This window comes from Vicugna pacos, chromosome 21, assembly GCF_048564905.1.
Source record: "Vicugna pacos chromosome 21, VicPac4, whole genome shotgun sequence".
NCBI lineage: Eukaryota > Metazoa > Chordata > Mammalia > Artiodactyla > Camelidae > Vicugna > Vicugna pacos.
The window spans coordinates 31,412,545-31,422,407 of NC_133007.1; the positions used below are offsets into that span (position 1 = coordinate 31,412,545).

At 47.3% G+C, this 9,863-nt stretch overlaps 1 long non-coding RNA gene across 1 annotated transcript; it reads left to right on the top strand.

The window, feature by feature from the left end:
- Window positions 1–2,504: 2,504 nt before the first annotated feature.
- Window positions 2,505–8,845, top strand: LOC140687988 (uncharacterized). Its single transcript, XR_012062630.1, has 3 exons — window positions 2,505–2,673; window positions 7,857–7,987; window positions 8,102–8,845. It is a non-coding gene; the product is annotated as an uncharacterized lncRNA (long non-coding RNA).
- The last annotated feature ends 1,018 nt before the right edge of the window (window positions 8,846–9,863 follow it).

A 9,863-nucleotide genomic window follows, 5' to 3' on the forward strand; every position in this document is an offset into this window, starting at 1 on the left:
TCTCTGAGGGGCCTGGAGAAGTCGGATTCATAGAGACAGAAAGTAGGACAGCGAGTGCCAGGGCTGGGGTGAGGGGCCTGGAGAGTTATTGTCTAATGGGGACAGTTTCAGTTACAAAAATGAAAAGAGCTATGAAGACGGGTGGTGGTGATGGTTGCACACCACTGTGAATGCATTCAGTGCCACTGAAATGTACACTTAAAAAGTGGTTATATGGTAAACATCATGGTATTTTACCACAACTGAAAAAAAAGAATTTTTGGAGCCAAGGAAGATGCAGGCTCTTCCCAGCCCAAACCTACTCTGGACCCTCAAGTGCATGAGAATTTGATCCAGACCAGGAATTGGCTCCCGATGAGCCCCGACAAGACTGCAGTCATCAGAAGCTGGGCTGAGGGGTTAGCAACCTGAGCTCACAGCCTACCCTGCTACCAGCCAGCTGTGTGACCTCAGGCAGGTTACTTAACTTCTCTGAGTTTCCCTGTGCAAAAAGAGGATAAAACCACCGACTTCACGGGGTCACTGTACCTGCGCCAGCACCAGGTACGGTGCTGTCATTATTTATCAGCTAAATCACTGACTCCGTGTCCGTAAGTCACCATCACGCAGAGCAGTAGATGGGAGCCCTGGGTCCCCGTCTCCATTCTACTTTCTTGATCGACTCCCTCTTCTCTCTTGACCTTGGGTTTGCCATTTCTGCATTTGCTGCTGTCCCTGGCAGCATTCGACACCATCTCAGAGTTTCTCTTTTGCTGAAACAGCTGAAAGGGCCACATTTTCCTTGACTCCCAAGATGGGCAAACAAACCCAGCCTGACCCTGGGGAGCCCACTTAAAGCCTGTAATGAGCAGGGTGATTATTCCAGAAACAGCCTGCTTGACCACCCCCGCGGCTGAGCACAGCAAGCCCCGCCGGCGACATGGGTCACAGTGGCGACATGGGTCACTCTAATTCCCCCGCAGCACAGACTCCAGGAACACACAGATCCTGTGTGGGGGCCAGAGCCCCTCTGGGACGCCGCCTGCCAAGGCCGAAGGCACCTCAAGGCCCAGGGAACGAGGTGAGGCTGCCCCGCCGGGCCCCATGCTCTGGGGCTGCTTCTCCCTGGCAGACAGGCGCTAGCACCTCCTCGGGCTCAGAGGGGCTGTTTTTCCTCTTCTCAACCTGCCCTGGACCTTCTGCTGCTCAGGCACTCAGAACTCAGAGGAAACCAGAGCTCCCATCTCATGGCCCACGTCACAAAGCAATGTCATTTGGGATTTGTCCAGCAGGGCAATAACGCTGGACCTTGGAGACAGATTTCCTGGAGGAGGAGAGGGCTGTGACATCTGTTTTTATTGCTTCTGAACCCACTCGGTTACTCCCCCTCTTTGAGGGAATAACAACTTTAATTGAGCTGAGGCCGCCCTGGTGGTCTGGCCCCGGGGGCTGAGCCGCACGCCCCTCCCTGGGCTGCGCCTAAATTGCAGGCTGGGTGAGTGACTGTCGTGGGGCCTGTCTGAGAAGGCAGGGGCGGCTCAGGATCTCTGCACCCATGTTGCCCTCAGTTAAAGCCACTGACCCCCTGGGAGAGAGGGTGGATAAGGGTCCTTCCAGAAAGACAGACAAAGTCAGGAAGTGGAGAGAGCCCAGATGTCCATCAACTGACAAAGGGATAAACGAAACATGGGTATCTTCACAATGGAATATTATTCATCCATTAAAAGGAATGAAGTACTGCTCTTGCTACAGCGTGGATGAACCTGGCCAATGTCAAGCACGCTGACAAAAGCCAGACACAGAGGATCCCTTACTGGAGGGTTCCATTTACATGAAATGTCCAGGATAGGCAAACCCATAGAGACAGAAAGCTGATCAATCTTGCTTAAGGCTGGAAGGCAGAGGATGGAGGAAGGGAAGTAGGGGGTGACAGCTAAAGGGTACACGGTTTCCTTCTGAGGTGATGGAAGTGTTCTAAAATGGGCTGTAGTGGTGGTTGCACTTATCTGTGAATATACTAAAACCACTGAACTGTAAATTTTAAATGAATGCATAATATGTGAATTACATCTCAATAAAGCTATTTTTTAAAGGAAGGAAGGAAGAGAGGGAAGGAGGGAGGAATGAAGAAAGAAAAACACAGAACTAGGGCAAACCCAACCTCACTACCTACCAGCTGTGTGCCCTAATTTTCACCCGAAAGAATGGCCATAATTATACCAAATGCTGTCATCATAATGATTAATTAGACAAGGTGTGTGAACACTTAGCATGGTGTCTAGAGGTCAATACACAACCCCCCTTTCTCCCGTCCCATTCACAGACCATACAGAGATTGGCAGAGACCAGGCAAATGGAGATAAATGTCTCACTTTCATTATCATAAAGCTGATTTATTATCTAGCTTAGCCGGTTTGTGGATGGGCTAATTACACAGATTTGCTCCCAGTGAGCAAAACCACGATCCCCTCTGGGGTGGGGGAAGGGGAGTCCTGTCCCAGCAGGACTTGGGGCATGGAGGGTGAGAAAGGGTGCTTCCTGCTCCTTCCGTCCCTCAGCGGGGGCGGGGACAAGTTTAAGCTGACCGCAAGGAAGAGCTGGTGACACCCCCCCCAACAACGGTGGACCGGTATGTTTACGATCCTTACGAACGATGAAGAGCGAAGTCAGTGCCAGGCAGGCTTCAGGTGCTCAGTAAGTTTTCATTAACGTGTTAACATAACCGCACATTTATACGTGTTTGAATACTGGGGAAAAAATGAATCACCGAAGTATTAACAGTGCATAACTCTGGGAGGCGGAGTATGGAAGACTGCTGTTTTCTTCTTTGTCCTTCTCTGTGTTTTCCTTTTTTATTTTTCTAATGAGCTTGTACTTTCATGTTGTTTTTAGGAAACATTCTTGGTGGGTTCTAAAGATTTGAGGACACGCTCCCTGCCCTCAAGAAGCTAAAAGTTCTATTTAGGAAGACAATATTATACAGCGCAAATGATTAGAAAAGGAAACCAGAGGAGGAAGAGGCCCAGGGGGTAGGGTGCTTCCCAGAGCAGGGGAGTCAGCCTGGTAATTCGAGCACCAAATGACAAAGGTTCTCTCACAACCAGACAGTCCTAGTTGCCACACTTTCCAGGTCACATAAGCCGGAATTCCAACGTCTTTGGCTGCAGTGACAATTCCTGACTGCCAACAGCCCTTTCACATTTGATGTCCAAGCCTCTAAGTATGTTTCCAACCATTGTGAGTCTTTGCCTTGGTCCCATTTGTGTGGATATATGTTTATTTTCAAGCCCATCACTCAGCACCAAAAACAACAGCCACTCTGTGCCTGCCCCTCATATTGCAGGGGCTGGGAGACTAGGAACTGCGTTTCCAGAATCCCTTGCCTTCAGGATTGTTCCAGGCTAGATTCCACCAGCGAAAGCCACCCACACAAGATGTGAGAAGTGGGAGGATGCCTGAAGACACTGTTTCCCTGGTACCAGCAGGCAGACATGTGGGATCTGGCAGGTGCAAGATTTTGCCAAGTGCCGTGACTGTCAGCAGCAGTTTCCTGCAGTTCCTGCGACTTCCCAGTTTGCCAAACTTTAATGGCAAACCTGAGCACAAGTGACAACCCTCCCTGATCCTTGTTCCTCCAGGTCTTCAGCAGTTTTAAGAACACCTAATCCTCTGAATTAAATCTCTTCTTTTTCTGAGCAATATGAGAACTCTTCCATCTAATCCACAGGTCACAGAGGCCAACGCTGATCAAACGCATCCACCTGCCAAGCACAGTGCTAAACATTTTACCTGCATTTTATCACAATACGAGATAGTGATGCGATTATGATCACCCCTGTTTTGCTGCGTGCAGGTCCACAGAGAAAATAAGAGTCAGAGCTAAGGTCTAACTTAGGTCTGCCTTACCCACCAGTCAGGACCTGTCTGCATGCTTTATTGAAGCCTCTGTTGAAGTTCTCCATGCACTGGAGCTTCTTTATCTACAAACCCAGAAAATGTGGGTGATGCAAGGGACTCTCTGGAGACACATCACTGGAAGTAGGGGTCTAGGAGGACATGGGAGAAGACTGTGCATCCTTAGTTTGCTTCACTGGCACCTCCTTCCCTCCCTTGAGACCCAGTGATAGGTCAGTTAACAAAGTGCAATGTCTAGTCTCACCTGCGTGTAAGATAAGCCCCGATCGGGTAGACATGACCTGTCAACGTAGGCATGTATTTCTAAGGGGAACTGGAGAACGCTAGGCTTGGGGAGGTTCTTGACCCATCTTTAAGACAGGAATCCCAAAAGAGCCATTTCCTGGGTCCTGGGAACCCTCTTACTATTTGTGCCGTCTCAAGAAGGATAAAACTTTGGCAGGTTTGTAGGTTTCAAGAGGATGCTGGTAACTTAAGCACTTTTAAGTGCAGCAAAACCTTTGTTTTGAATCCACCTCAAGTGAAAGGTCAAAGACTCCTGGAGCAAGCGGGGGTGGGGGAGGGGGCTGCGGGAGCTCTCTGTTCTCTGCGCTGATTCTTTCCACCTACTTGGCTTTGGGAAGGAAGCAAACCGATTCAAGAAATGAGACTAAAGTAGTTTCTGGTTTAGAATTATTATTTTTTAAATTGTTGGAAAATACGTATATATTTATTTTGGGTCCATTAGTGCTTTGAAACTTTAATGTCTAAATTGCCAGGATTATATGAATTCCCTTTCAAAATTATTGTTGTAAGGAAAAAATTTGTAACGTGGTTTGGAACTGTCTCCCTGCCCTGTACAGGGATACCAGCACTCTGTCCTTGATCCTTCCCCTCTTAGTCAGAGCAGATGTGCCTGCTGAGTTGCCCTGACTTTGGAAAGTCCCAGGGGAGACCTCCTCCCCTTCCCGCCGCGGGAACTGGGTGCTTCTGCCGACAGTGAGCGCTGACCCCGAGACCAGCTCAGGATCCCCGTTTCATGGAAATGGTTCAGGGAACGCAGGAACCACATGATTTATTATGCTAAACATTTCCCCTCAGTAAAAAAAATAAATTGTGGTAGAGTAAGGTTTGAAGAGCCAAGCAGGTGGTTCCGAGCAGGGAGCGGGCACGTCCAGGGCCGGCAGGGAGGGAGGCCAAACGGCCCTGGTTTCAGATGTCTTCAGTATTTCCAAAGTGAGAACACAGCAAAGGCTTAGAAGCTCCCTAAAGAGCCCAGAGACTGGCTGCATCATGTCATACTGAAGGTTCTGGAGGCCGACGACAGCCTGTCACACATGATCCCCAGAGCCCCCGAAGGTCCGGGGCTGGACCACAGAGACAAGCAGTAGGGAAGAGCACACAGAGCTGTGGGCCCCCCACCTGCGCCCCCCATCGGCAGCTGCCTGTTTTGTTCTGCAATTGGGGTCTGCAGTGGATTTCAGCTGAAGAGAGTTATCTGGGACAAAGAGAAGTTTAAAAACCTTACATCTTCTACAACATTCTCAGATGAAGAAAATGAAGTCCAGAGAGGAGCAAAGATTCTCCTTAGGTCAAAGCTTTAGACCCACAGACCGGCACTTGGAACAACGTCACTATGTTGCATTACCTTTGCAGACCCTGGCAAGCTGGTCACCAGATTTCCCCCTTTTCCTCCTGAACACGCAATTAAACAATTCCCCAGCTGTGGTTAGTGTGCCCACATGACTGACTCTGGCCCATATGTGCACCCTCTTCCTTCGTCTGCTGGCCAGACCCAGGGGACACAGTGAAAGGTGGGGAGCCTGAGTGACCGTGTGGGGCCCAGACCAGGAGCACCACCCAACAAGAAGGAAGGTGCTGGAGGGCAGCATGAGTGAGAAATAAACTTTCATTTATTAAGCCATTGAAATGTTGGTTGTTTATTACAGCAGTTAGCCTGCTGAGACTAACTCAACACTGTAAAAGGACAGCCACTACCTACTTTATTTCATTTTGGCTTTTTGCATACCCAGAATTCCATCTCTCCTTTGGGTTACCACTTTTCTACTTCCCTCCTCCCTCATTAGCTAATCCTGCTGCCAATCAAGATGCCCCACCCTCCCTAGGCCTGGGGGTGGACACAGGACCCAGCATCAGCCAATCAGAGTCTCTGTCCTGGGACTCTGAATCCTCAGCAGAGTAAATGAAGCAGCTGACTCATCTCATTAGTGAATCCTGCTCCCTGGTTCTCAGGTAACAGGAGATGCTCTAATTCCAGTCTTTTCCAAGACGTGATTGTTAAGCTTTTCCTCTATGCTCCCACCATGTCCCTGCAATTAAATTGTCTTTTTTTTTCTCCTCAAGTTTGTCAAGTCCATTTCTATTCCTCATAACAACAACAACAACAACAAATAACAACAAAAAGAAACCAAACTGATACAAAGATGACACAATACCAGGACCACCTAACATGGGGTAGTGTGTCATATCTCACCTAACAGTTTCAGAAAATATCCCCTTATTTAAACTTCACGCCTGCACCAACAAGTGGATAATAACATGTTAAAATCAGTGAGACTGAGAGCCCAAGAAATGTCACTTGCCCCAAGTCACAGAGCTAGTAAGTCGGGCAGCGGGAGTCAGATTTAGAAGGCTTGGGTTCAATGCCAATATTCACATACCAGGATGTGAATGCATTTTTGTTATGTTTTTAATTGAAAAAAGTAATGTATGTATATCATTTTTTAAGACCTTCAGTTTCTCTTATCATCAGAACCACTTTTAATAGTTACTTGTGCATCACTCCAGAATTTTTCTGTGCATATAGCAGCATAAATGTTCTTTTTTCAGTTGAGATGAATAGGCTTATTCTAAGCACAGTCTCTGAATCTTGCTTTCTAACCTTGCACCTTGGATGTCGCACTTGCACAAGGACATCCTCAATTGTTTAGTGACTTTCTAGTCTTGCTTTATAAGCAGGCACCATTGTTTATTTAGAATCATCTACCAATAGACTTTTCAGTGGTTTTCAGCATTTCAATATTCAATATTGACTTCATATATTTATTTGAGTAGTTCAAAAGAAACACAGTTGACCTTGAACAATGTGGAGGTTAGGGGCAGCAACCCTGCAGCGGTTTGAAATCTGCATACGACCTACAGTAGGCCCTCCGTACATGCCTTTCCTCCCCTCCCATGTTCCACATCCTCAGGTTCAACCAACCACAGATCATGCAGCACTGCGGTATTTACCACTGGAAAAATCGTCACATAAGTGGACCCACACAGTTCAAACCCATGTTGTTCAAGGGTCAACTGACTATTAACTAGTATGTCGTAGTAATTAATATTCATGATCTTCTGGACAGATGCATGAGTTCAGCTGTGTGTTGGATTCCTAGATGTGAAATTGCTGGATGAAGGGACACATGAATTTTACATTTTGACACATGATTAACTTGTTCTCCCAAGAAGCACCCCTAATTCATATTCTATACAAACACATCTTTAGATAGTTGATAAGTGGCCTTGAAATGTGAGACATCATTACAGACAGTTGAAAGGACATTGTTAGTCCAGAGTTGCTGAGTTCTATGGCCCAAGTATAAAACCCCTGCCTTTTGCCCACAAAATGCCAAGACTGCAGCTTTTGACCTTTGGATAATGGCCAAAACACATTTGCCCTGAATCAATAAAACACACAAACCCAAACAAACAAGTTTCTCTCCACCCCCACCAGGAGAGGGGGTGTTTAACGCACTTCCCCCCCAGCCAGTTCTTCATGCCGTGAAGCTCTCAGCTGAACACACAAGAGCTTCAGAAAAAGTTGCTGGTTTGGATTACCAGAAAAATAATGTGGGACTGTAAATAGGCCTTATGACTTTTTATGAGGAAGCCATGTGATGCTTTTACTGCCTTCACAGCAATAAATGTCAACATCAATTTAATTATTTGCTGCTTCCCTGCCTGCCCCCTTTCCACAGAGGAAAAAATATCAGAGTGTTTTCACCTGGTCTGCTGCCATGTGGAGGACCACTAACTGAGGGCGTGAGATGCTGTCTTCAGACAGAGGACCTGAACCACGGAACTTCCGTCTGGAGCAAGGATTCAAGAGGTGACTCCCACGGTTCCCTGGGTCGACCCCACAGACAACCTCAGTATTAACTGCACGCTACCATAAATTGAAACTGCAGTTCCCAACACGCACAACAACACTTCCTCATCTTAGTTTTACAGTGATTCTGGGAAATGGGAATCATTGACCCCTCCGAGCCCTGCTTTCCCCATCTGTCAAAGGAGCTGGTGCCAGATCTCTGCGGTGGAGCCAGGAGGTAGAACAGGATGTCCTCAGTGGTCTCGAAGGTTCTACAGCTTCTCAGAAGTCAGCCCTTTGATAGCTCTTTGACCTCAACTGCAGCTACCACCCCCTCCCTCCCACTCCAGCCACTCTCAGACACACTGACCTCCTTGTAGTTCATCAAACATTCCAGGTATGTTCCTACCTCAGGGCCTTTGCGCTGGCTGTTTGCTCTAGCTAAGATTCTCTTTCCCCAGGTTTCCACACGGCTCCCTGTCAAACTTCTTCCAAGACTTTTCTCAAATGCCACCTTCTCCAAGAGGGTTTGTGTCCAACCGTCCTGCTAAAGTTGTAACAACACCCCCAGCTCCAGTGCTCTCTCCCACTTCCATGAGTCCTTCTTGCTCCACAGCATGTCACTAGCAGACATACACTGCTTTCTATATCTATCCATCCCCGAATGCAACCCCCTTGAAAATAGGGCTTCTTTCTGTAGTTTTGTTTTATTTTGCTCTTGCTCTTCTCCACTGTACCCCAGAGCTTAGAAGAGGGCCTGGCATTAGGTGCCAGTGAACTACTGAAGGTGAGTGCATTGGTGTGAGGTGATGTGACTAGGACATTGCTACGTGCTCATCAAATCCTGCTCCCCTTGATGGACACACAAGAAGACTACATTTCCCAGCCTCCCCTGCAGCTAAGCGGGGGCTGTGTGGCTGATTTCTGACCAATGAGATGTGGGCAGAAGTGTTTGATGTCCTCCAGGATCCTCCAGCTCTCTCTTTCACTTTGTCTCATAAAGCAGCCTGGATCCCGGAGTCACAGCATGGAGGCAGCCACCCTGGAGAGTCACCCACCTGAACTGGACTTTATGTGAGAGAGAAGTGACCTTTATGGTATGAAGCTGCTGAGATTTCAGGGCTTATTTGTTACTGCAGTGAAGCCTAGCCAATACTAACTAATACAGGTGGAAAAATACTGAACTAGAACTCAGGAGGCCTGTGTTATAAATATAGTCAGTTCGTCTATAACATGATATATGTGTTCCTTAAAAATCACTGTACCATGTAAAATTACACAATAAAAACCACAGGGCTACATGAGAAGAAACAGATTCAGGAATACAGCACTCAAAAACTTCATCGGTGACACTGTGAAAAACAAACTATAGGACTCTAGTAAAATGGTACCTCAGTTTCACACATGTTAAATTGTTAATACATAAATACTATGGTAAATATGACACTTGACCTCAAAGAAGACCTGAAGTTTGCTGAAGAAGGGGGCTCATAAGTTGCATAAGTTATTATGAGTGATAGAAGGAAGGTTATCTAAATTCCTTATCTAGAAAGTTCCACTAGATCTGGGATCAAGGCACTATAGCCTTCCAGCCAAATCTGGCCCTTTATAGAAAATGTTTGCTAGCTTCTGTATGAGATAGATCTCTGTGATCCCACTGGGTGTGCCATTTTCTATACCTCAATTTGCTAAAAAAGTGGTGATTAAACCCCTAGTTCTGATCCCCTCCCACTCAAACAAGGAGGGCGGTGTGGACACACACACACCATGTCCAGACCTTATCTTAGTAAACCATCCACTCCTGCCTTCAGTTCTGCCACACCCTGGGCACTGTGCCCATACCTGGGGACAGCCTCCTCCTCACCCACCCACAAGTGCCCTTTGGTTAGCCCACACC